We start from the raw sequence: 25,395 nt of genomic DNA on the forward strand, positions 1-25,395 counted from the left end.
GTCACTTTTGGGAAGAAACAGGCGTTGGTAAATGGCAGGGCAGTAACCATGGCAACCAAGCAATGCTACGTTGGTGCGCACCCCCCGTCCCAGACACACTGAGCAGGACACATCACAGGGAGAGGGGAGACACGGCAGGGGGACAGAGTGGGTCCAGGAAGGCAGAGAGGCGTATACACACCACTGGCAGAGAGGGAAGAGAGGACCGGGACAAGAGAAAGAGAGGTGGGAAAGAAAGGGAGAGGAGAAGGGCAAAGAGATATGAGACATGAAAAGTAAGGAAACGAGGTATGGAAGGAGGAAAAGGAGGAGAAGGAAGAAGGGAGTGATGGACAGGAGGTATGAGTGAGTGAGGAGGAGGGAGGAAGAAATAAGAAACTTGATGAGCAAGACATACAAAGGAAAGAGAGACAGAGAGCCTGGGAGATGGAAAAGAAGATATTGAAACACGTCGAAAGAGGAAGAGAGGACCCTCTGACAGTGCATGAGGCAAAGAGGATAATGCAAAAGATGGAAAGGAGTACTAACATATAGCAATCAAAGAAAGAAAGTCAGAATTGATCAGAACAGGAAAGTGAGAAAGAAAGAACAAGTAAATGATCGAAGGACAAATGGGACAAGAGATAAAGTAAAAGAAACGACATAGACAGAAATAAACAATCGAATTTAGAATCCTAGAAAGAAATAAGGAAGGAAACAAGCATTTGCAATGCAATAGGTCTCGCATTAGGAAAGTGTGAGCTATTGGTGTTGTAAATTACCATTTTTTTTAAATATGTGTTGGCTTTGAAAATATATAAATTAATAGCATTGTTATTCACAAAGCCAATAGCTTACACTTTCCTAATGCAAGTCCTATTGGCTATGGCAATGCTTGTTGGTAGCAAGCAAGGACAGTGCTGTTGTTAACGCGGGATTTCTGGCTTCTAGTTACCTTACCAGATCCCAAATCAAGTCGACTGGATCGTTGGTACCTGTCGTTGAGTAAAAGGCAATCCAATACTAGATCAATCAATTAAGAACATACACCACTCTAAATGACCACTGACCACTGATAAAGTTCAAAAATTTAATATAAAGTCAAAGATAACTGAAGATACAAACTTCTCAAGATGAGATTCAAAAGGTATACTGGTATCACTATAAACATAAATTCTTTGAATAGTCTGAGTCTACAAAACAGAATAATAAGTACGAGTTCGAAAATCATTAGAGTTGCCAAAATGGATACAAGTTGCAACTTAAGAGTCATTACAGAAAAGAAAATTCAGGTTAGTCTGTCCCTACACTAGACTAAGTGACATCCCTACTTAACAAGATCTTTACCCAAAAAGGTGTCAGCCGTGGTGACTTCCTAAGAAGATCACGCACTTCTCATTGTCTCTTCTGTAAATTGCTCTCTGGTGATCAGCCTATCTGCCAACCCAACCGCTCTCTTAGGCTTCCAAAATCATCTGCTCTGCTCTCTTCCCGGGTCTCTTTCCCTAATACAAAATCACATTTCCGATAGGAACGCCCCTCGGGACGCCCCTCACGTGGTATCGAATTTGGCGGCAGACTCCATGATGGTACTCTTCAAGACCCTCGTTAAAGTTGACCTTGGTTCCCAGGCTTCTTCTCCAGTGCGCCAGTACCCCCTGAAATTCCTGAAGACTCCTACAGGCCTGCGCCAAGCGCCACTGAACAAAGCCCCATTCATTACAACTGATTAAGACCCCTCGCACCTGCATACAGGCCATCCTACAGTGGGCCTCAAATTCCAGACTCCACCATATCTATAGGTCGTAAAACATATGTAGCTCTCTGTACTTGGCGCCTCTCAACTTCTTCTCTAACGAGCACATTGCAGATCAAAGGAATAACATTATCTGTTCAGGCCTACTTGATTTACATGAAGCGGGTCCCTGCACTCTGAAAACATATAACTTGATTTAAACAATATTCTTAACTAACACATTTCTGTAATGCAAAACATCTATAAAACATATATTTCACTACTAAATTCGATAATACATTTTGGAAGAACCACGTTAACCCCACCTCACATTATTTTAGCAGCACGTTTAGATTTACTGTGAATTGCCATGAGGCCTACACAATTTAACTGGTTTGCAAGTTCCTCTTACATGATCACTTAACATGAGAACGTGAGGTTTTCATATTCATTCCAACATTTCTACATTAGTCTCACATTACTACGATTATTGTTACCCTACTTAAACACTCTATACATTTTACTACTGGGTATAAAACACTCTTGTGCAAAGTATATTTAAACTAACTACGTGCTTGTAAATATGGTGCCCTTATACATTTTTCAGATTTGTGCTCTCTCAGTCCCCCCTTTGATGACTTTCAGGAGTCATCACCATCAAAACACCATCTCTAAAATGTAGGACCCTTCAAAGTGAAGTCATGGCAGTACCACTTCTTTTCATTGTCTCCAATGCCTTCAGACTCTTATATTGTGTATCTTGCATTGCTGTCAACCTTTTCTCCTGTTCTCTCATAGATCTCTGCAACCTGTTTGCTTTATACCATTGATACAAACGCACCAATCCCCACAAAGTGATTACACAAATCACAATTATGATAATGGGTTTCAGTATGTACCAAACGATACCCTTTCCTAGGTTGGCAAACCAACCTCCAACTTTACCCATTCCATGACCTACTTTTTCCCACACATTTACTTTTGTCAGATCCTCAATTTCGTGGTGAATTGCAGTGATGTTTCGTATGTATTTCTCTAGAGGTTTTGAATTGTCCGGAATGTAAGTGCAGCATTCCTGGACCTTCAAAGCCTTGCAAACTCCTCCCTCTTTGGCTAACAGAACGTCTAGAGCAAGTCGGTTCTGAAGAACCATTGCCCTTATCGATTGCATCTCACCTTCCACCAGCATTAATGATCTGGCAGTACTGGCAGACAACCTATCTACGACTGTAGCCAATCTTCTAATTTTGATGTCATTCAGTATCACCCCCAAGATAGGGAATGCAGCACCAAATACATCCCCAATTACTTCTTCAGCTCCTAACCCTCTCTCTCCTCTTGTTGGTATTCCTCTCTTGGTCGGTTCTAAATTCTCAACATGATATATTTTGGGGAAGACAATTGCTAGATAACATGATCCGTACCAATTATCTGGTAACTTCACATATGCATTTCTTCCACATACAAAATATACATTTGGAATTGCTTGCATCTCTTTCAAAAAATCTTTGGAGTAGTACTCCAATTGGAAAGCATGTTCACAATTGACTTGACCTACATACAGATTCTCATAATAGGAGTACCTCCTGTGAATGCACAGTTTCCCCCGTTTCTCCTTGTCTAGAGCAATTGGACCAAAGCTACCCTTTCTTTGCTGTATCCTTTCCTCCTTGGTCCAATCTGTTTCCCATTGTCCTGAAGCTTTCAGAATTTTTTGCCTCCTGTATCTAGTATCCACCTGCCCTATAAACTTTTTCTCAATTTCTGACACTTGACAAGTCAGATTATTTCTTCGGGCATGTGAAGTATCTAACGTTTTCCATGGAATGAACCATTTGTGTAATCTGTCTTCGCTCTTGTAGTAGTCCCACTTGTTCAGATGTTTGTAATTTGGGACCTCTGGCAATGTCGAGTCAAAATTCGAGAAATAATACTCGAACCCCTCTCGTCCATAGAATATACTTAACAACAAACTACATGTGATTCCATATGTCAATGGAAGATTATGGTATCTGATACCCTCATCCACAGAAGCTGGTAATTGCATACAAACATAGCAATTCTTCGCCTCCATGACATCAATGTATTCGTAAAGCAACTTGGCATAAGCATTTGACCTAAAGTTCCCCTTTGATTCATCAACATGTAATCTTTTGATCTCAGCATCTAACAAAACCTTTTCTTTCTCAGTGTTTTCTCCTTTTACCTCAGCAACCGTGATAGGCTTTTGAGTTGAAGTTTTCTTAGTTTCTAATCTCGTCTTTGTTTCATTTTCATGTCCCACTATATATGATACAGTAACTACTAAAACTATAAGTGAAATCACCACCCCTAAAAGTGTGCCTACTATGCATTTTGCCCTACGGTTCGGGTTGCCAGCCTCCATGATCTCAAACAGGGTAGTTTTGGCGTTCTTCTATCTCCAACGTCTCCTTCTCTCCGAACAAAGTCTCTCTTTTAAACAATGTCCTTTTTGAACACCTGGAAGCTGACAATTTACTCCGCAAAACAGTTCTAGAGTCCTGTGGAAATAGACAACCCTAACCCTTCTCCATCCTCTAAAAGGAAGACCCTACCATTTTTCTTCTTCCACTCGGCGCTAGGTTATCTTGCAGCAATATTTACAAAGTTCTTTCAAAAGTCTTTTATCAATCTAAAACTATGAGTGTTCCAAGAAGTTCCACTACTCTCTCAAGCATTTCCAGTCGAAGAAGAGTTCCCTCCAATATTGGATATCGTGAACAGCAAACCGGGAAATCAACTGTCTCTAAAATCAATTTTCTTATTCCGCTCAGGAGAGGAGGATAGACGATGTTGAGTGTCAGCAACCTTTCGGCCTCCACCCCTGGTAGCAGGAACCTTATTTGCACTGTGATGATTGGATCAGTTCTGATCAGGTTCACTTCCCTGACCCTCCCGGTTCTGTGTCCCACGGACATCTGCAACGAGGTAGGTCCAATCAGGAGTAGAGTACCTTCTGCTAGGCACTCGCACCCTCCTTGATCTTCTGAGACCCCCTGGGCTTGATCCTGGGTATCTTCTTCCGGGTCTGAGTCTTCGGATATAGGAGCAAGCGTTTCTTCTCGAGCAGACCTCAAGCTCAACCTCCTCCTTCTTTCTGGCCAGGTGGCTGCTCCACGCCTTGTCCTCCTATTTCTCGTCCTCACACTCGATTCCTGATCGCTTTGGTACTGATCCGTGTCTGAGTCGTATTCACTGCAGCTCTCTCCTTCAGTTGCGTCTTCGGTCTCACTGCCGTTCTGCCGTCCTTCCTCTTCTGGATCTGATGCGTTCCCAACTTCTTCCAACACCTCCACAGCTTGACTGGCCCCCCCTTGGGATTCTTCTTCCACTACTGGACTTTCGTCTGGGAGAGGAGCTGTTTCTTCTAGAGGTGCTGAAACTCTCCGAGTATGGGATGCATGGATCCAATTTGGCAACCCTCCGCACTTCACCGCGGTATTCGTGATCAGGATTACCTGAAAGGGCCCACGCCAACGTACATCTAGGCAGTTCTTCCGGACGTGCTTCTTGACCAACACCCAGTCCCCAGGGCACAGATCATGACACAGGTTCCTTGATGATGGAACTTCAGCCGCCTGCACCTGAAGGGACACAGAATGGATGGCGTCAGACAGTCCCTTACAATAATCCAAGATCAGATCATCTGTGATATTCAATAGGGCAGCAGTTGGAACTGTAGGAAGTCTCATGGCCCTCCCCATCAGAATCTCATGTGGCGAGAGACCTTTCCTCCTGTCAGGTGTGCTGCGCATACTCATGAGCACTAAAGGAAGAGCATCTGGCCAACTCAAAGAAGTGGATGAACAGACTTTAGCTAGTCGACTTTTGAGAGTGCCATTTACTTGTTCCACAATCCCTGAGGCTTCTGGTCGATAACTACAATGCAGTTTTTGATCGATCTTTAATGTAGAACACAACATCTTCACAATTTCACTGTTAAAATGTTTTCCTCTGTCCGATTCCAGAGAGGCAGGCACCCCGAAGTGTGGTATCAACTCCCTGAGCAACAGTTTGGCTACTGTGAGGGTATCGCACCTGCGTGTAGGGTATGCTTCAACCCACCTGGAAAATATACATACAACCACCAAAACATACCTAAGGCGGTTGATTGGTGGCATTTCAATAAAGTCCAATTGCATTCTATTGAAAGGCCCCCCAGACCTCCCAATGTGACTCAGTGTAACTGGTGTTCTTTTCCCTATATTTAATTGTTGGCAGGTAACACATCGCTTACACACGGACTCGGTCGCTATCCTAAATTTAGGGCAATACCAAGTCTGCCTAAACACTCTCAGCATAGCGTCTCTTCCTAAGTGTACTGGACCATGTATTTGCCTTGCCATGGGATTCGCTAGTTCCTCAGGTAACACCGCCCTCCCATCTGCTGAAATCCAAAAATCCATCTCACTTCTCACGCACCCTGCTATTTCCCATGCCTTTTTCTCCGTTTCAGGTGCGTTCTCCTGCATCATCCTCAAATCCTCCCAAGTGTCTACTGTTTCTAACATCATACTCAATTCTGTCTTCTCTTCCGCCCCATCTATTTCTACCTTTGTGAAGCAATAGTCCTGCTCTGCACAATAGCGGGCGACTTCATCAGCATAACGGTTACCTTGCGACACAAAATCTGTATTCTTAGTATGAGCTATACACTTTACAATCGCAATGGCGGCTGGACCCTGTAATGCTTCCAACAACAGCCGCACAAATTCTCCATTTCGAATGGGCGAACCAGAAGAGGTCATGTAACCTCTCTGAGACCACAATTGCCCGAAATCGTGAACCACACCGAAACCATATTGGCTGTCAGTGTATATGGTGACTCTCTTTCCGTTTCCTGCAATACAGGCACGAGTTAGGGCAATAATTTCTGCTACCTGTGCGGAATGTACTCCTTCCAGGCAAGCGGCTTCCACAACTCCCGTAATGGTACAAACAGCATAAGCTGCTCTCAGTCGACCAGTATCGTCTCTTAAACATGAGCCGTCGACAAAATAAATTTCATCAGGTTCAGTCAACGGCTCATCTACTATATCTGGTCGGGGCTTCGTGCATAGTTCAGTCACGTCAAGGCAATCGTGGTCTTCACATTCTTCGCCTTCTATTACAGTGGGTAGTGGCATCAATGTAGCAGGATTCAAAACAGAGCATCTCTTAAGGGTCACGTTCTCTGCAGCAAGGATAACTTGCTCGTAGCGCGTGAGCCTGCTATTGGTCAGATGCTGCGTCTTGGTCCTAGTCATTAACAATTCTACAGAATGTGGTACATACACCACTAACTGGTGTCCCATAACTATACTCTCACACCTCTCAATGCTGACACCCGTTGCAGCAACGGATTTGAGACATCCGGGCAACGCTGCGGCTACTGGGTCTAATGTAGCCGAAAAGTAGGCAACTGGTCTACGGGCATTTCCATGGGTCTGTGCCAAGACTGACAAAGCACATCCCTCTCTCTCACAGCAGTAAAGCGAAAAAGATTTCTCGTAATCGGGCATCCCCAGAGCCGGAGCACGACACAAGTCGTCTCTCAACTGCAGGAATGCCACTAGGCATTCATCGTCCCATGGTACCGGATCACTCACCTCCTTGTGCGTCAGTTTCTGTAAGGGTTTTGCTTTCAGTGAAAAGTTAACTATCCACTGTCGACAATAACCCACCATTCCTAGGAACATCCTAACTTCTCTCTGAGTCGTAGGCGCATTCATTTTCATTATCGCCTCAATCCTATCTGAGGACACCTTGCGTTTTCCCTTCTCTAACCGGTGTCCCAAATACTGTACTTCTGTCAAACAATACTGTAACTTGCTCGGAGATACCTTATGTCCATTTTCAGCTAAGTGGTTCAATAAGGCAATGGAATCTGCTTTACAAGCCTCCTCAGTTTCTGACGCAACAAGTAAGTCATCTATGTACTGGACCAGAACCGAATTCTGTGGCAGTACTAGATCTTCGAGATTCTTCTTCAACAACTGGTTGAAGATTGATGGGCTGTCTGTGAATCCTTGTGGGATTCGACACCATGTTAAAACGCGATCTTCCATTTTAAAAGCAAAAAGATACCTGCTTTCCTCATCTAATGGGATTGAAAAGAAAGCCTGGCAAAGATCTATCACTGTGAACCATTCTGCTTGGCATGGAATCTGAAACAGTATCACTGATGGATTCGGTACCACTGGACAACAGGAAACGACTATACTGTTAATTTTTCGAAGGTCCTGTACTATCCTGAATTTCCCACTAGGTTTCTGCAAACCCATGATCGGGGAGTTACAAGGACTTCCCACGATTTCTTTTAATATTCCCTGCTGAATCATTGACTCGATCACAGGCTTTATTCCTGCAATCGTTTCCTGGGACAATTTGTACTGTGGGGTTCTGGGAAACTCGGCATTTGGCTTTACCATTATTTTTACTGGTTCTACCCCTTTAATCAATCCTCAATCAATCAATCAATCAGGTCATTTGTAAAGCGCACTACTCACCCGTAGGGTCTCAAGGCGCTGGGAGGGGGGGGTGCCGCTACTGCTCGAACAGCCAAGTCTTGAGCTTCTTCCTGAAGGAGAGGTGGTCTTGGGTCAGGCGCAGATTGATGGGAAGTGAGTTCCAGGTCTTGGCGGCCAGGTAGGAGAAGGACCTTCCTCCTGTTGTCTCTCTTCGGATGCGGGGGACGGCGGCGAGGGCGTGGTTGGTTGATCTGAGGAGGCGCTTGGGAGTGTAGAAGTTGATCCGGTTGTTGAGGTAGCTCGGGCCTTGGTCGTGTAGGGCTTTGTGCGCGTGGGTGAGGAGACGGAAGGTGATTCTCTTGTTGACCGGGAGCCAGTGCAGGTCTCTCAGGTGTCCGGAGATGTGGCTGCGTCGGGGGATGTCGAGGATGAGTCTCGCCGAGGCGTTCTGGATCCGCTGGAGTCTCTTCTGGAGTTTGGCCGTGGTTCCGGCGTAGAGGGCGTTCCCGTAGTCCAGTCGGCTGGTGACGAGGGCTTGGGTGACCGTCTTCCTCGTCTCGGTGGGGATCCACCGGAAGATCTTACGTAGCATGCGCAGGATGTTGAAGCATGACGAGGAGACGGCGTTGACTTGTCTGGTCATGGAGAATCCTATTTCTTCACCCGTGAAATCCCATACCTCTGACGCCACTGCATCTCTTAAGTCCTGAGGAAGATCTTCTACAGTCAGAGTAGGATATAGTTCTATGCAAGATTTTGAATTGGCTACCTTGAAAGTAGCATCATCGTCTGTAGTCTGTACCTCCACTCCTTGCGGGGTGCAGTATATTGTGCAGTTCAATTTGCACAACAAATCCCTTCCTAACAGACATACAGGACTCGAATCACAAACCACAAACTGATGTTCATTCATATGGTTTCCTATTTTCACAGATACTGGTTCAGTCAAGGGACTAGTCATCCTTTTGTTTGCAACTCCTACCACCTGAATTGTTTCCCCTGACATCGGTAAGTCTGGAACCACCACTGATCTCAACGTTGATCTAGTAGCTCCAGTATCCACCAAGAACGTTGTAGGACACCCTGCCACTTCAGCCTCAACAAACGGCCCTCTTTGATCCACCTCTAGGACTGCCCCGAGGGTACAGTCCTCTTCTCTACTCACACGTTGTCCTGTCAATGGATCAATATAATAACATTTTTCTTCCTCGATAAAGAGAGGCATTTGTTTAAAGACCTTTCCCCCTGTCGCTAATTTCGGTGGCTGTGGGAACTGAGCTCTTGGAGCCGAAGTCCCCCCTTTGACCACCTTGCTTCCTGGGACAGTCGCCTTTTGAGCTGGAACCTCTTGAACTTGCTCCTCTAATTCTAGCTCTCCATTTTCAGGGTTAAAGGGACACTCGCGTCGCCAATGTCCCACCTGGTGACACTGGTGGCACTTTGTCGTTTTCTTTAAAGTGGCAAAGTCTATTCTAGGTCTCTGACTTTCTTCACTATCTTTGCTCTGACCATTTGACTTTCGTCCCATCCCCTGTTTCTGTTGTCCACCCTTTCCTGTCGACTGCATCTGTACCACCATCAACTTCTCCTTTAGATTCTTGGCTTTAGAATCTATTTCGTCACTGCAGTATCTCGCATATCGCAGGATCTCATCTAGTGGTTTGTTTTGCCAACAAATCAAATGTTGTTGAATCATCAAACAAATATCAGGCCTCAACCCCAAAACAAACTTTGACACGAATTGTCCTATATCTTTAGGATCCATTACATCGAGTCCACTGTATTGTTTGAATGTTTTCAACAACCTTTCATAGAACTCATGAACTGTCTCCTTCGGTTCCTGTCTTGTTCGATCTATTTTTACCCAATCTATGTCCTGGGGTGGTACTTTATCTTTCAGCCAAGCTATTACCCTTTCATACTTTTGCATGACAATTTCGGACGGTCCATTTGTCAGAGCATTTCTCACTGGTTCAGTAATTGGCCATTCAACACTAGTCTTGCACGATGTCCACAAGTCAGATGGGACCACAATGTCAAACAAAGTGTTCAAATCAATCCACAATACTTTCGAGATCTTTACAAACCTTTCTACCTGCTTATACCACTCTACTGGATTGTCCCTTAACTTCGGAAATGAGTTGGTAAACGCAGCTAAATCTCCTCTACTCCATGGTACATGTACATAGTTCCCATTTGATATTTCCCGCAAAGGGAATGCCTCCATCTGCATTACCCTTCCCTCTGGGGTCATCACACTTGTACTCCGCCTTACAGTGCCCTTTTTCGACCACCTCTCTTCCCATTTATCCAGTTCTCTCCACACCCTTATTCCTGATACCAATTCTCTTATGTGTGTTTTTAATCCGGTAGTTCTCTTCTCATCTAGGTCTTGGTCTGAATACTGCAATCTGTGGTTACTCTGCAATGCCCTTGTTCTAGATAAATCTACGGCATACCTGTCTGCCAAATTAGTCAGTTTCTCATGAATTGCTCTAGCTTTCCTAGTGACATCCTTTGCCATAAACAGCAACTCGTCTTGTTCATATAATTCTATCCTTTCTAAAGGCAGTGTACCATCTATTATCTCATCGACATCAGACTTTAAACTGGATACATCAAGCCTCTTTGCCTTTACTGCAGCTTTTATCACACTAGATTTAGTTACTCCATCCGCATCTCTCCCATCCCAGCTCCGAGTTCTACGTTTAGGCTCCGGTGAGTTATGCGGAGTTTTCCCATGCTCCCACCTCTCCAGATCCCATGCTTTTCCATCCTCTCGGGGTGTGTGGTGAAACACTCCATTTCGTCTCCTATTCCCTGCTTCCCCGTCCTGCCTGCCTTCTCTGGGTGCATAGTAAGGCATTCCATTACTCCCCCTTTCCTCACTATTCCCCTGCGATTCTTGATTACTCGAGGCATGGCGGGACCTATCACTGTTCTCCTTTCTCCAATGTTGAACGTCTTCTCCGAGTGTATGATGAAGGCACCTAAACCTATTCTGGAATGCCTGTACCATTTGGTCTCCACCTTTTTCCCAGAGACGGGACATCTCCTCACACTCCACACTCCTACCATTTTGCTCCAGCTGTTCCCTCTCATCTATAGGATGTGTAACTCCTCTATTCTCCTGACTTTGGCCCTCTCGCCCCTGACTGCTTTCACTGGCCCCACAATGAGATACAGTCCCGTTACCTCTGCTTTCCCACTCGGGTTCTGTTCTTAACCTGTTACTCGGGGTTACTGCGGACCCATCCCATTCCCTCAAATCAGCTCTTAATTCAGTATAGGACTTCGGCCGCGGTCCCCTCAGGTCCATCGGTCCTCTCTGACCTCCTTGTCCTGTGTTGGGACCCACAGTCGTCTCGAATGGGGTGTTCCACGTTACCGATCCTGGCAATTGCTTCCATGCATTTGTCGTGTTATTCCTTCTTTCCATCTCAATCCTTTCTCTATCTAACCGTGCCTGCTCTTCCCCTCTCCCATGTTCGGGATTGTAAATCGACACTATAGGTCCTATGGTAACAGGTACTTGAAGAGCATCCGGTAATCCAAAAGACTCAACCTTTTCGGTGTTTGGCGTCTTTTGTACCACAAACCTTCCCACTACACTCTGTACTGTGTTGTTTTGAGGTGTCTCCTCGCCTTTGATAGGTGTCCATTCCGATATAGGGAGTGGTGTAAACCCCTCTATGGCAGTCCCACCTTCCCTTGCAAGTCCCCTATCTTCAATCTCCTCGACTCTCGGAGGTGGTCTATCTAACAACAATCTGTTTATCAGGTTGTCTTCCGACTCGCTTTCCTCGTCCTCTTCCATGAGGTTTCCTCCTCCTCCCACCTCCCTCATTGGATACAATTTCTCTACTTCAATAGCCTGTACCCTCCATCTCTTTTCCTCTTCGTCCCATTTGGAATCTCGCACTGCTCTTACCGATCGCGTCAATCTTTGTTGACGCCTGTTCAAATTCCTGTCATGCGCCGCCCTAATCCATGCATTAAGGGCCTCAAACTGGGTTGGTCTAGGCGGGTGTTTCAATGAGGACATGGTTGCTTTCAGCCGATGTAACACCTCTAACTTAAACGTCCCATACTTCGGGAACTGCATTTCCTCATTCCCTTCTGTAAGCTTATTCCAAGTCCCAATCCATAATATCGTATGCAGCCCCACATTCGCTGCCATATAATGAGCTGGTGTACCCTCTGGCGGCGCCTCTTCCCCGTAATAATGTTCACTTCTTTTTCTTTTAAAAATCCCTTTCAAACACTTAAAGCACTTCATGATTTCTCTTTTCTCAGCGTTTGTTTACTTCCTGATGACAATCCACCAATCTCAGCGCGGTTCTCACTAACTGGCCTATCCGCGCGCGGCTTTCCTCCGACGTCACTCTAGCCGCCCAACCAGAGCGCGGCTCTAGCTAACGTCACACCAACCGCTCAATCACAGCGCGGCCCTAACCGACGTCACCCGTCCCCCTTCGCAGCAGTTCCCCTCCTTTTTCAGCTCGTCTCCTCGGTCATGCGTGCATCCCATTCATACTCTGAAAAATGATTACTTCCGTCCAAGCGATCACTTTTCTTGACTGTACGCCCACAGTCTTTCTGTAGTTGTCACCCTAACTTGACGAGATGTCTTTCCGTTTACGTCCAGACAATCGCCTTCTCTGATAGGTTGCTTACACACAGTAACTTTCGACCAGCGTCCGTTACTTCACACACCCACTCTTACACTCCCCCTATCACGGTCCCACGGCGGTCAATGGTACCTCGTGACCTCCGTACTATGGTCGACAACTACTCTGGATGTTCGATACACCCAAAACCACTTAAGCTCTGGCCTGAACATAAGATTTACCAGTTCACCCGTTTACCAGGTAACCAGTTTACCAGGTTGCGCGCGCTCACAACCTTCTCTCAATCACACTACAGGCATTCAACTCCGCAAGACATTACACTACAAATACAACACAAAACACCGCAATCTGTTCACGCATGACCCTTGGTATACTCACTCTCCTCCGATACTGCTGCTTTTCTCGCACCGTCTGCACCTTCGGCGCACAATTCTTCCGCTGCTTGTCTCTCGATGTCTAGGGGCCTTGGGGTAAACTAACCTCTCTAGATTACCTTCCTCAAGAAGATAACCATCCTAACTGCTACCAACTGTTAACGCGGGATTTCTGGCTTCTAGTTACCTTACCAGATCCCAAATCAAGTCGACTGGATCGTTGGTACCTGTCGTTGAGTAAAAGGCAATCCAATACTAGATCAATCAATTAAGAACATACACCACTCTAAATGACCACTGACCACTGATAAAGTTCAAAAATTTAATATAAAGTCAAAGATAACTGAAGATACAAACTTCTCAAGATGAGATTCAAAAGGTATACTGGTATCACTATAAACATAAATTCTTTGAATAGTCTGAGTCTACAAAACAGAATAATAAGTACGAGTTCGAAAATCATTAGAGTTGCCAAAATGGATACAAGTTGCAACTTAAGAGTCATTACAGAAAAGAAAATTCAGGTTAGTCTGTCCCTACACTAGACTAAGTGACATCCCTACTTAACAAGATCTTTACCCAAAAAGGTGTCAGCCGTGGTGACTTCCTAAGAAGATCACGCACTTCTCATTGTCTCTTCTGTAAATTGCTCTCTGGTGATCAGCCTATCTGCCAACCCAACCGCTCTCTTAGGCTTCCAAAATCATCTGCTCTGCTCTCTTCCCGGGTCTCTTTCCCTAATACAAAATCACATTTCCGATAGGAACGCCCCTCGGGACGCCCCTCACGTGGTATCGAATTTGGCGGCAGACTCCATGATGGTACTCTTCAAGACCCTCGTTAAAGTTGACCTTGGTTCCCAGGCTTCTTCTCCAGTGCGCCAGTACCCCCTGAAATTCCTGAAGACTCCTACAGGCCTGCGCCAAGCGCCACTGAACAAAGCCCCATTCATTACAACTGATTAAGACCCCTCGCACCTGCATACAGGCCATCCTACAGTGGGCCTCAAATTCCAGACTCCACCATATCTATAGGTCGTAAAACATATGTAGCTCTCTGTACTTGGCGCCTCTCAACTTCTTCTCTAACGAGCACATTGCAGATCAAAGGAATAACATTATCTGTTCAGGCCTACTTGATTTACATGAAGCGGGTCCCTGCACTCTGAAAACATATAACTTGATTTAAACAATATTCTTAACTAACACATTTCTGTAATGCAAAACATCTATAAAACATATATTTCACTACTAAATTCGATAATACATTTTGGAAGAACCACGTTAACCCCACCTCACATTATTTTAGCAGCACGTTTAGATTTACTGTGAATTGCCATGAGGCCTACACAATTTAACTGGTTTGCAAGTTCCTCTTACATGATCACTTAACATGAGAACGTGAGGTTTTCATATTCATTCCAACATTTCTACATTAGTCTCACATTACTACGATTATTGTTACCCTACTTAAACACTCTATACATTTTACTACTGGGTATAAAACACTCTTGTGCAAAGTATATTTAAACTAACTACGTGCTTGTAAATATGGTGCCCTTATACATTTTTCAGATTTGTGCTCTCTCAGTCCCCCCTTTGATGACTTTCAGGAGTCATCACCATCAAAACACCATCTCTAAAATGTAGGACCCTTCAAAGTGAAGTCATGGCAGTACCACTTCTTTTCATTGTCTCCAATGCCTTCAGACTCTTATATTGTGTATCTTGCATTGCTGTCAACCTTTTCTCCTGTTCTCTCATAGATCTCTGCAACCTGTTTGCTTTATACCATTGATACAAACGCACCAATCCCCACAAAGTGATTACACAAATCACAATTATGATAATGGGTTTCAGTATGTACCAAACGATACCCTTTCCTAGGTTGGCAAACCAACCTCCAACTTTACCCATTCCATGACCTACTTTTTCCCACACATTTACTTTTGTCAGATCCTCAATTTCGTGGTGAATTGCAGTGATGTTTCGTATGTATTTCTCTAGAGGTTTTGAATTGTCCGGAATGTAAGTGCAGCATTCCTGGACCTTCAAAGCCTTGCAAACTCCTCCCTCTTTGGCTAACAGAACGTCTAGAGCAAGTCGGTTCTGAAGAACCATTGCCCTTATCGATTGCATCTCACCTTCCACCAGCATTAATGATCTGGCAGTACTGGCAGACAACCTATCTACGACTGTAGCCAATCTTCTAATTTTGATGTCATTCAGTATCACCCCCAAGATAGGGAATGCAGCACCAAATACATCCCCAATTACTTCTTCAGCTCCTAACCCTCTCTCTCCTCTTGTTGGTATTCCTCTCTTGGTCGGTTCTAAATTCTCAACATGATATATTTTGGGGAAGACAATTGCTAGATAACATGATCCGTACCAATTATCTGGTAACTTCACATATGCATTTCTTCCACATACAAAATATACATTTGGAATTGCTTGCATCTCTTTCAAAAAATCTTTGGAGTAGTACTCCAATTGGAAAGCATGTTCACAATTGACTTGACCTACATACAGATTCTCATAATAGGAGTACCTCCTGTGAATGCACAGTTTCCCCCGTTTCTCCTTGTCTAGAGCAATTGGACCAAAGCTACCCTTTCTTTGCTGTATCCTTTCCTCCTTGGTCCAATCTGTTTCCCATTGTCCTGAAGCTTTCAGAATTTTTTGCCTCCTGTATCTAGTATCCACCTGCCCTATAAACTTTTTCTCAATTTCTGACACTTGACAAGTCAGATTATTTCTTCGGGCATGTGAAGTATCTAACGTTTTCCATGGAATGAACCATTTGTGTAATCTGTCTTCGCTCTTGTAGTAGTCCCACTTGTTCAGATGTTTGTAATTTGGGACCTCTGGCAATGTCGAGTCAAAATTCGAGAAATAATACTCGAACCCCTCTCGTCCATAGAATATACTTAACAACAAACTACATGTGATTCCATATGTCAATGGAAGATTATGGTATCTGATACCCTCATCCACAGAAGCTGGTAATTGCATACAAACATAGCAATTCTTCGCCTCCATGACATCAATGTATTCGTAAAGCAACTTGGCATAAGCATTTGACCTAAAGTTCCCCTTTGATTCATCAACATGTAATCTTTTGATCTCAGCATCTAACAAAACCTTTTCTTTCTCAGTGTTTTCTCCTTTTACCTCAGCAACCGTGATAGGCTTTTGAGTTGAAGTTTTCTTAGTTTCTAATCTCGTCTTTGTTTCATTTTCATGTCCCACTATATATGATACAGTAACTACTAAAACTATAAGTGAAATCACCACCCCTAAAAGTGTGCCTACTATGCATTTTGCCCTACGGTTCGGGTTGCCAGCCTCCATGATCTCAAACAGGGTAGTTTTGGCGTTCTTCTATCTCCAACGTCTCCTTCTCTCCGAACAAAGTCTCTCTTTTAAACAATGTCCTTTTTGAACACCTGGAAGCTGACAATTTACTCCGCAAAACAGTTCTAGAGTCCTGTGGAAATAGACAACCCTAACCCTTCTCCATCCTCTAAAAGGAAGACCCTACCATTTTTCTTCTTCCACTCGGCGCTAGGTTATCTTGCAGCAATATTTACAAAGTTCTTTCAAAAGTCTTTTATCAATCTAAAACTATGAGTGTTCCAAGAAGTTCCACTACTCTCTCAAGCATTTCCAGTCGAAGAAGAGTTCCCTCCAATATTGGATATCGTGAACAGCAAACCGGGAAATCAACTGTCTCTAAAATCAATTTTCTTATTCCGCTCAGGAGAGGAGGATAGACGATGTTGAGTGTCAGCAACCTTTCGGCCTCCACCCCTGGTAGCAGGAACCTTATTTGCACTGTGATGATTGGATCAGTTCTGATCAGGTTCACTTCCCTGACCCTCCCGGTTCTGTGTCCCACGGACATCTGCAACGAGGTAGGTCCAATCAGGAGTAGAGTACCTTCTGCTAGGCACTCGCACCCTCCTTGATCTTCTGAGACCCCCTGGGCTTGATCCTGGGTATCTTCTTCCGGGTCTGAGTCTTCGGATATAGGAGCAAGCGTTTCTTCTCGAGCAGACCTCAAGCTCAACCTCCTCCTTCTTTCTGGCCAGGTGGCTGCTCCACGCCTTGTCCTCCTATTTCTCGTCCTCACACTCGATTCCTGATCGCTTTGGTACTGATCCGTGTCTGAGTCGTATTCACTGCAGCTCTCTCCTTCAGTTGCGTCTTCGGTCTCACTGCCGTTCTGCCGTCCTTCCTCTTCTGGATCTGATGCGTTCCCAACTTCTTCCAACACCTCCACAGCTTGACTGGCCCCCCCTTGGGATTCTTCTTCCACTACTGGACTTTCGTCTGGGAGAGGAGCTGTTTCTTCTAGAGGTGCTGAAACTCTCCGAGTATGGGATGCATGGATCCAATTTGGCAACCCTCCGCACTTCACCGCGGTATTCGTGATCAGGATTACCTGAAAGGGCCCACGCCAACGTACATCTAGGCAGTTCTTCCGGACGTGCTTCTTGACCAACACCCAGTCCCCAGGGCACAGATCATGACACAGGTTCCTTGATGATGGAACTTCAGCCGCCTGCACCTGAAGGGACACAGAATGGATGGCGTCAGACAGTCCCTTACAATAATCCAAGATCAGATCATCTGTGATATTCAATAGGGCAGCAGTTGGAACTGTAGGAAGTCTCATGGCCCTCCCCATCAGAATCTCATGTGGCGAGAGACCTTTCCTCCTGTCAGGTGTGCTGCGCATACTCATGAGCACTAAAGGAAGAGCATCTGGCCAACTCAAAGAAGTGGATGAACAGACTTTAGCTAGTCGACTTTTGAGAGTGCCATTTACTTGTTCCACAATCCCTGAGGCTTCTGGTCGATAACTACAATGCAGTTTTTGATCGATCTTTAATGTAGAACACAACATCTTCACAATTTCACTGTTAAAATGTTTTCCTCTGTCCGATTCCAGAGAGGCAGGCACCCCGAAGTGTGGTATCAACTCCCTGAGCAACAGTTTGGCTACTGTGAGGGTATCGCACCTGCGTGTAGGGTATGCTTCAACCCACCTGGAAAATATACATACAACCACCAAAACATACCTAAGGCGGTTGATTGGTGGCATTTCAATAAAGTCCAATTGCATTCTATTGAAAGGCCCCCCAGACCTCCCAATGTGACTCAGTGTAACTGGTGTTCTTTTCCCTATATTTAATTGTTGGCAGGTAACACATCGCTTACACACGGACTCGGTCGCTATCCTAAATTTAGGGCAATACCAAGTCTGCCTAAACACTCTCAGCATAGCGTCTCTTCCTAAGTGTACTGGACCATGTATTTGCCTTGCCATGGGATTCGCTAGTTCCTCAGGTAACACCGCCCTCCCATCTGCTGAAATCCAAAAATCCATCTCACTTCTCACGCACCCTGCTATTTCCCATGCCTTTTTCTCCGTTTCAGGTGCGTTCTCCTGCATCATCCTCAAATCCTCCCAAGTGTCTACTGTTTCTAACATCATACTCAATTCTGTCTTCTCTTCCGCCCCATCTATTTCTACCTTTGTGAAGCAATAGTCCTGCTCTGCACAATAGCGGGCGACTTCATCAGCATAACGGTTACCTTGCGACACAAAATCTGTATTCTTAGTATGAGCTATACACTTTACAATCGCAATGGCGGCTGGACCCTGTAATGCTTCCAACAACAGCCGCACAAATTCTCCATTTCGAATGGGCGAACCAGAAGAGGTCATGTAACCTCTCTGAGACCACAATTGCCCGAAATCGTGAACCACACCGAAACCATATTGGCTGTCAGTGTATATGGTGACTCTCTTTCCGTTTCCTGCAATACAGGCACGAGTTAGGGCAATAATTTCTGCTACCTGTGCGGAATGTACTCCTTCCAGGCAAGCGGCTTCCACAACTCCCGTAATGGTACAAACAGCATAAGCTGCTCTCAGTCGACCAGTATCGTCTCTTAAACATGAGCCGTCGACAAAATAAATTTCATCAGGTTCAGTCAACGGCTCATCTACTATATCTGGTCGGGGCTTCGTGCATAGTTCAGTCACGTCAAGGCAATCGTGGTCTTCACATTCTTCGCCTTCTATTACAGTGGGTAGTGGCATCAATGTAGCAGGATTCAAAACAGAGCATCTCTTAAGGGTCACGTTCTCTGCAGCAAGGATAACTTGCTCGTAGCGCGTGAGCCTGCTATTGGTCAGATGCTGCGTCTTGGTCCTAGTCATTAACAATTCTACAGAATGTGGTACATACACCACTAACTGGTGTCCCATAACTATACTCTCACACCTCTCAATGCTGACACCCGTTGCAGCAACGGATTTGAGACATCCGGGCAACGCTGCGGCTACTGGGTCTAATGTAGCCGAAAAGTAGGCAACTGGTCTACGGGCATTTCCATGGGTCTGTGCCAAGACTGACAAAGCACATCCCTCTCTCTCACAGCAGTAAAGCGAAAAAGATTTCTCGTAATCGGGCATCCCCAGAGCCGGAGCACGACACAAGTCGTCTCTCAACTGCAGGAATGCCACTAGGCATTCATCGTCCCATGGTACCGGATCACTCACCTCCTTGTGCGTCAGTTTCTGTAAGGGTTTTGCTTTCAGTGAAAAGTTAACTATCCACTGTCGACAATAACCCACCATTCCTAGGAACATCCTAACTTCTCTCTGAGTCGTAGGCGCATTCATTTTCATTATCGCCTCAATCCTATCTGAGGACACCTTGCGTTTTCCCTTCTCTAACCGGTGTCCCAAATACTGTACTTCTGTCAAACAATACTGTAACTTGCTCGGAGATACCTTATGTCCATTTTCAGCTAAGTGGTTCAATAAGGCAATGGAATCTGCTTTACAAGCCTCCTCAGTTTCTGACGCAACAAGTAAGTCATCTATGTACTGGACCAGAACCGAATTCTGTGGCAGTACTAGATCTTCGAGATTCTTCTTCAACAACTGGTTGAAGATTGATGGGCTGTCTGTGAATCCTTGTGGGATTCGACACCATGTTAAAACGCGATCTTCCATTTTAAAAGCAAAAAGATACCTGCTTTCCTCATCTAATGGGATTGAAAAGAAAGCCTGGCAAAGATCTATCACTGTGAACCATTCTGCTTGGCATGGAATCTGAAACAGTATCACTGATGGATTCGGTACCACTGGACAACAGGAAACGACTATACTGTTAATTTTTCGAAGGTCCTGTACTATCCTGAATTTCCCACTAGGTTTCTGCAAACCCATGATCGGGGAGTTACAAGGACTTCCCACGATTTCTTTTAATATTCCCTGCTGAATCATTGACTCGATCACAGGCTTTATTCCTGCAATCGTTTCCTGGGACAATTTGTACTGTGGGGTTCTGGGAAACTCGGCATTTGGCTTTACCATTATTTTTACTGGTTCTACCCCTTTAATCAATCCTCAATCAATCAATCAATCAGGTCATTTGTAAAGCGCACTACTCACCCGTAGGGTCTCAAGGCGCTGGGAGGGGGGGGTGCCGCTACTGCTCGAACAGCCAAGTCTTGAGCTTCTTCCTGAAGGAGAGGTGGTCTTGGGTCAGGCGCAGATTGATGGGAAGTGAGTTCCAGGTCTTGGCGGCCAGGTAGGAGAAGGACCTTCCTCCTGTTGTCTCTCTTCGGATGCGGGGGACGGCGGCGAGGGCGTGGTTGGTTGATCTGAGGAGGCGCTTGGGAGTGTAGAAGTTGATCCGGTTGTTGAGGTAGCTCGGGCCTTGGTCGTGTAGGGCTTTGTGCGCGTGGGTGAGGAGACGGAAGGTGATTCTCTTGTTGACCGGGAGCCAGTGCAGGTCTCTCAGGTGTCCGGAGATGTGGCTGCGTCGGGGGATGTCGAGGATGAGTCTCGCCGAGGCGTTCTGGATCCGCTGGAGTCTCTTCTGGAGTTTGGCCGTGGTTCCGGCGTAGAGGGCGTTCCCGTAGTCCAGTCGGCTGGTGACGAGGGCTTGGGTGACCGTCTTCCTCGTCTCGGTGGGGATCCACCGGAAGATCTTACGTAGCATGCGCAGGATGTTGAAGCATGACGAGGAGACGGCGTTGACTTGTCTGGTCATGGAGAATCCTATTTCTTCACCCGTGAAATCCCATACCTCTGACGCCACTGCATCTCTTAAGTCCTGAGGAAGATCTTCTACAGTCAGAGTAGGATATAGTTCTATGCAAGATTTTGAATTGGCTACCTTGAAAGTAGCATCATCGTCTGTAGTCTGTACCTCCACTCCTTGCGGGGTGCAGTATATTGTGCAGTTCAATTTGCACAACAAATCCCTTCCTAACAGACATACAGGACTCGAATCACAAACCACAAACTGATGTTCATTCATATGGTTTCCTATTTTCACAGATACTGGTTCAGTCAAGGGACTAGTCATCCTTTTGTTTGCAACTCCTACCACCTGAATTGTTTCCCCTGACATCGGTAAGTCTGGAACCACCACTGATCTCAACGTTGATCTAGTAGCTCCAGTATCCACCAAGAACGTTGTAGGACACCCTGCCACTTCAGCCTCAACAAACGGCCCTCTTTGATCCACCTCTAGGACTGCCCCGAGGGTACAGTCCTCTTCTCTACTCACACGTTGTCCTGTCAATGGATCAATATAATAACATTTTTCTTCCTCGATAAAGAGAGGCATTTGTTTAAAGACCTTTCCCCCTGTCGCTAATTTCGGTGGCTGTGGGAACTGAGCTCTTGGAGCCGAAGTCCCCCCTTTGACCACCTTGCTTCCTGGGACAGTCGCCTTTTGAGCTGGAACCTCTTGAACTTGCTCCTCTAATTCTAGCTCTCCATTTTCAGGGTTAAAGGGACACTCGCGTCGCCAATGTCCCACCTGGTGACACTGGTGGCACTTTGTCGTTTTCTTTAAAGTGGCAAAGTCTATTCTAGGTCTCTGACTTTCTTCACTATCTTTGCTCTGACCATTTGACTTTCGTCCCATCCCCTGTTTCTGTTGTCCACCCTTTCCTGTCGACTGCATCTGTACCACCATCAACTTCTCCTTTAGATTCTTGGCTTTAGAATCTATTTCGTCACTGCAGTATCTCGCATATCGCAGGATCTCATCTAGTGGTTTGTTTTGCCAACAAATCAAATGTTGTTGAATCATCAAACAAATATCAGGCCTCAACCCCAAAACAAACTTTGACACGAATTGTCCTATATCTTTAGGATCCATTACATCGAGTCCACTGTATTGTTTGAATGTTTTCAACAACCTTTCATAGAACTCATGAACTGTCTCCTTCGGTTCCTGTCTTGTTCGATCTATTTTTACCCAATCTATGTCCTGGGGTGGTACTTTATCTTTCAGCCAAGCTATTACCCTTTCATACTTTTGCATGACAATTTCGGACGGTCCATTTGTCAGAGCATTTCTCACTGGTTCAGTAATTGGCCATTCAACACTAGTCTTGCACGATGTCCACAAGTCAGATGGGACCACAATGTCAAACAAAGTGTTCAAATCAATCCACAATACTTTCGAGATCTTTACAAACCTTTCTACCTGCTTATACCACTCTACTGGATTGTCCCTTAACTTCGGAAATGAGTTGGTAAACGCAGCTAAATCTCCTCTACTCCATGGTACATGTACATAGTTCCCATTTGATATTTCCCGCAAAGGGAATGCCTCCATCTGCATTACCCTTCCCTCTGGGGTCATCACACTTGTACTCCGCCTTACAGTGCCCTTTTTCGACCACCTCTCTTCCCATTTATCCAGTTCTCTCCACACCCTTATTCCTGATACCAATTCTCTTATGTGTGTTTTTAATCCGGTAGTTCTCTTCTCATCTAGGTCTTGGTCTGAATACTGCAATCTGTGGTTACTCTGCAATGCCCTTGTTCTAGATAAATCTACGGCATACCTGTCTGCCAAATTAGTCAGTTTCTCATGAATTGCTCTAGCTTTCCTAGTGACATCCTTTGCCATAAACAGCAACTCGTCTTGTTCATATAATTCTATCCTTTCTAAAGGCAGTGTACCATCTATTATCTCATCGACATCAGACTTTAAACTGGATACATCAAGCCTCTTTGCCTTTACTGCAGCTTTTATCACACTAGATTTAGTTACTCCATCCGCATCTCTCCCATCCCAGCTCCGAGTTCTACGTTTAGGCTCCGGTGAGTTATGCGGAGTTTTCCCATGCTCCCACCTCTCCAGATCCCATGCTTTTCCATCCTCTCGGGGTGTGTGGTGAAACACTCCATTTCGTCTCCTATTCCCTGCTTCCCCGTCCTGCCTGCCTTCTCTGGGTGCATAGTAAGGCATTCCATTACTCCCCCTTTCCTCACTATTCCCCTGCGATTCTTGATTACTCGAGGCATGGCGGGACCTATCACTGTTCTCCTTTCTCCAATGTTGAACGTCTTCTCCGAGTGTATGATGAAGGCACCTAAACCTATTCTGGAATGCCTGTACCATTTGGTCTCCACCTTTTTCCCAGAGACGGGACATCTCCTCACACTCCACACTCCTACCATTTTGCTCCAGCTGTTCCCTCTCATCTATAGGATGTGTAACTCCTCTATTCTCCTGACTTTGGCCCTCTCGCCCCTGACTGCTTTCACTGGCCCCACAATGAGATACAGTCCCGTTACCTCTGCTTTCCCACTCGGGTTCTGTTCTTAACCTGTTACTCGGGGTTACTGCGGACCCATCCCATTCCCTCAAATCAGCTCTTAATTCAGTATAGGACTTCGGCCGCGGTCCCCTCAGGTCCATCGGTCCTCTCTGACCTCCTTGTCCTGTGTTGGGACCCACAGTCGTCTCGAATGGGGTGTTCCACGTTACCGATCCTGGCAATTGCTTCCATGCATTTGTCGTGTTATTCCTTCTTTCCATCTCAATCCTTTCTCTATCTAACCGTGCCTGCTCTTCCCCTCTCCCATGTTCGGGATTGTAAATCGACACTATAGGTCCTATGGTAACAGGTACTTGAAGAGCATCCGGTAATCCAAAAGACTCAACCTTTTCGGTGTTTGGCGTCTTTTGTACCACAAACCTTCCCACTACACTCTGTACTGTGTTGTTTTGAGGTGTCTCCTCGCCTTTGATAGGTGTCCATTCCGATATAGGGAGTGGTGTAAACCCCTCTATGGCAGTCCCACCTTCCCTTGCAAGTCCCCTATCTTCAATCTCCTCGACTCTCGGAGGTGGTCTATCTAACAACAATCTGTTTATCAGGTTGTCTTCCGACTCGCTTTCCTCGTCCTCTTCCATGAGGTTTCCTCCTCCTCCCACCTCCCTCATTGGATACAATTTCTCTACTTCAATAGCCTGTACCCTCCATCTCTTTTCCTCTTCGTCCCATTTGGAATCTCGCACTGCTCTTACCGATCGCGTCAATCTTTGTTGACGCCTGTTCAAATTCCTGTCATGCGCCGCCCTAATCCATGCATTAAGGGCCTCAAACTGGGTTGGTCTAGGCGGGTGTTTCAATGAGGACATGGTTGCTTTCAGCCGATGTAACACCTCTAACTTAAACGTCCCATACTTCGGGAACTGCATTTCCTCATTCCCTTCTGTAAGCTTATTCCAAGTCCCAATCCATAATATCGTATGCAGCCCCACATTCGCTGCCATATAATGAGCTGGTGTACCCTCTGGCGGCGCCTCTTCCCCGTAATAATGTTCACTTCTTTTTCTTTTAAAAATCCCTTTCAAACACTTAAAGCACTTCATGATTTCTCTTTTCTCAGCGTTTGTTTACTTCCTGATGACAATCCACCAATCTCAGCGCGGTTCTCACTAACTGGCCTATCCGCGCGCGGCTTTCCTCCGACGTCACTCTAGCCGCCCAACCAGAGCGCGGCTCTAGCTAACGTCACACCAACCGCTCAATCACAGCGCGGCCCTAACCGACGTCACCCGTCCCCCTTCGCAGCAGTTCCCCTCCTTTTTCAGCTCGTCTCCTCGGTCATGCGTGCATCCCATTCATACTCTGAAAAATGATTACTTCCGTCCAAGCGATCACTTTTCTTGACTGTACGCCCACAGTCTTTCTGTAGTTGTCACCCTAACTTGACGAGATGTCTTTCCGTTTACGTCCAGACAATCGCCTTCTCTGATAGGTTGCTTACACACAGTAACTTTCGACCAGCGTCCGTTACTTCACACACCCACTCTTACACTCCCCCTATCACGGTCCCACGGCGGTCAATGGTACCTCGTG

The 25,395-nt window shown here is 45.6% G+C and overlaps 1 protein-coding gene across 1 annotated transcript in view; it reads right to left on the reverse strand.

The window, feature by feature from the left end:
• The window catches only part of LOC144752052 (phosphatidylinositol 3,4,5-trisphosphate 5-phosphatase 2-like), a 598,959-nt gene that overhangs the window by 555,123 nt on the left and 18,441 nt on the right, over positions 1–25,395 (reverse strand). The gene's annotated exons all lie outside the window — the stretch shown is intronic.

The sequence above is a fragment of the Lissotriton helveticus genome, chromosome 4_2 (genome assembly GCF_964261635.1).
Source record: "Lissotriton helveticus chromosome 4_2, aLisHel1.1, whole genome shotgun sequence".
Lineage (NCBI taxonomy): Eukaryota > Metazoa > Chordata > Amphibia > Caudata > Salamandridae > Lissotriton > Lissotriton helveticus.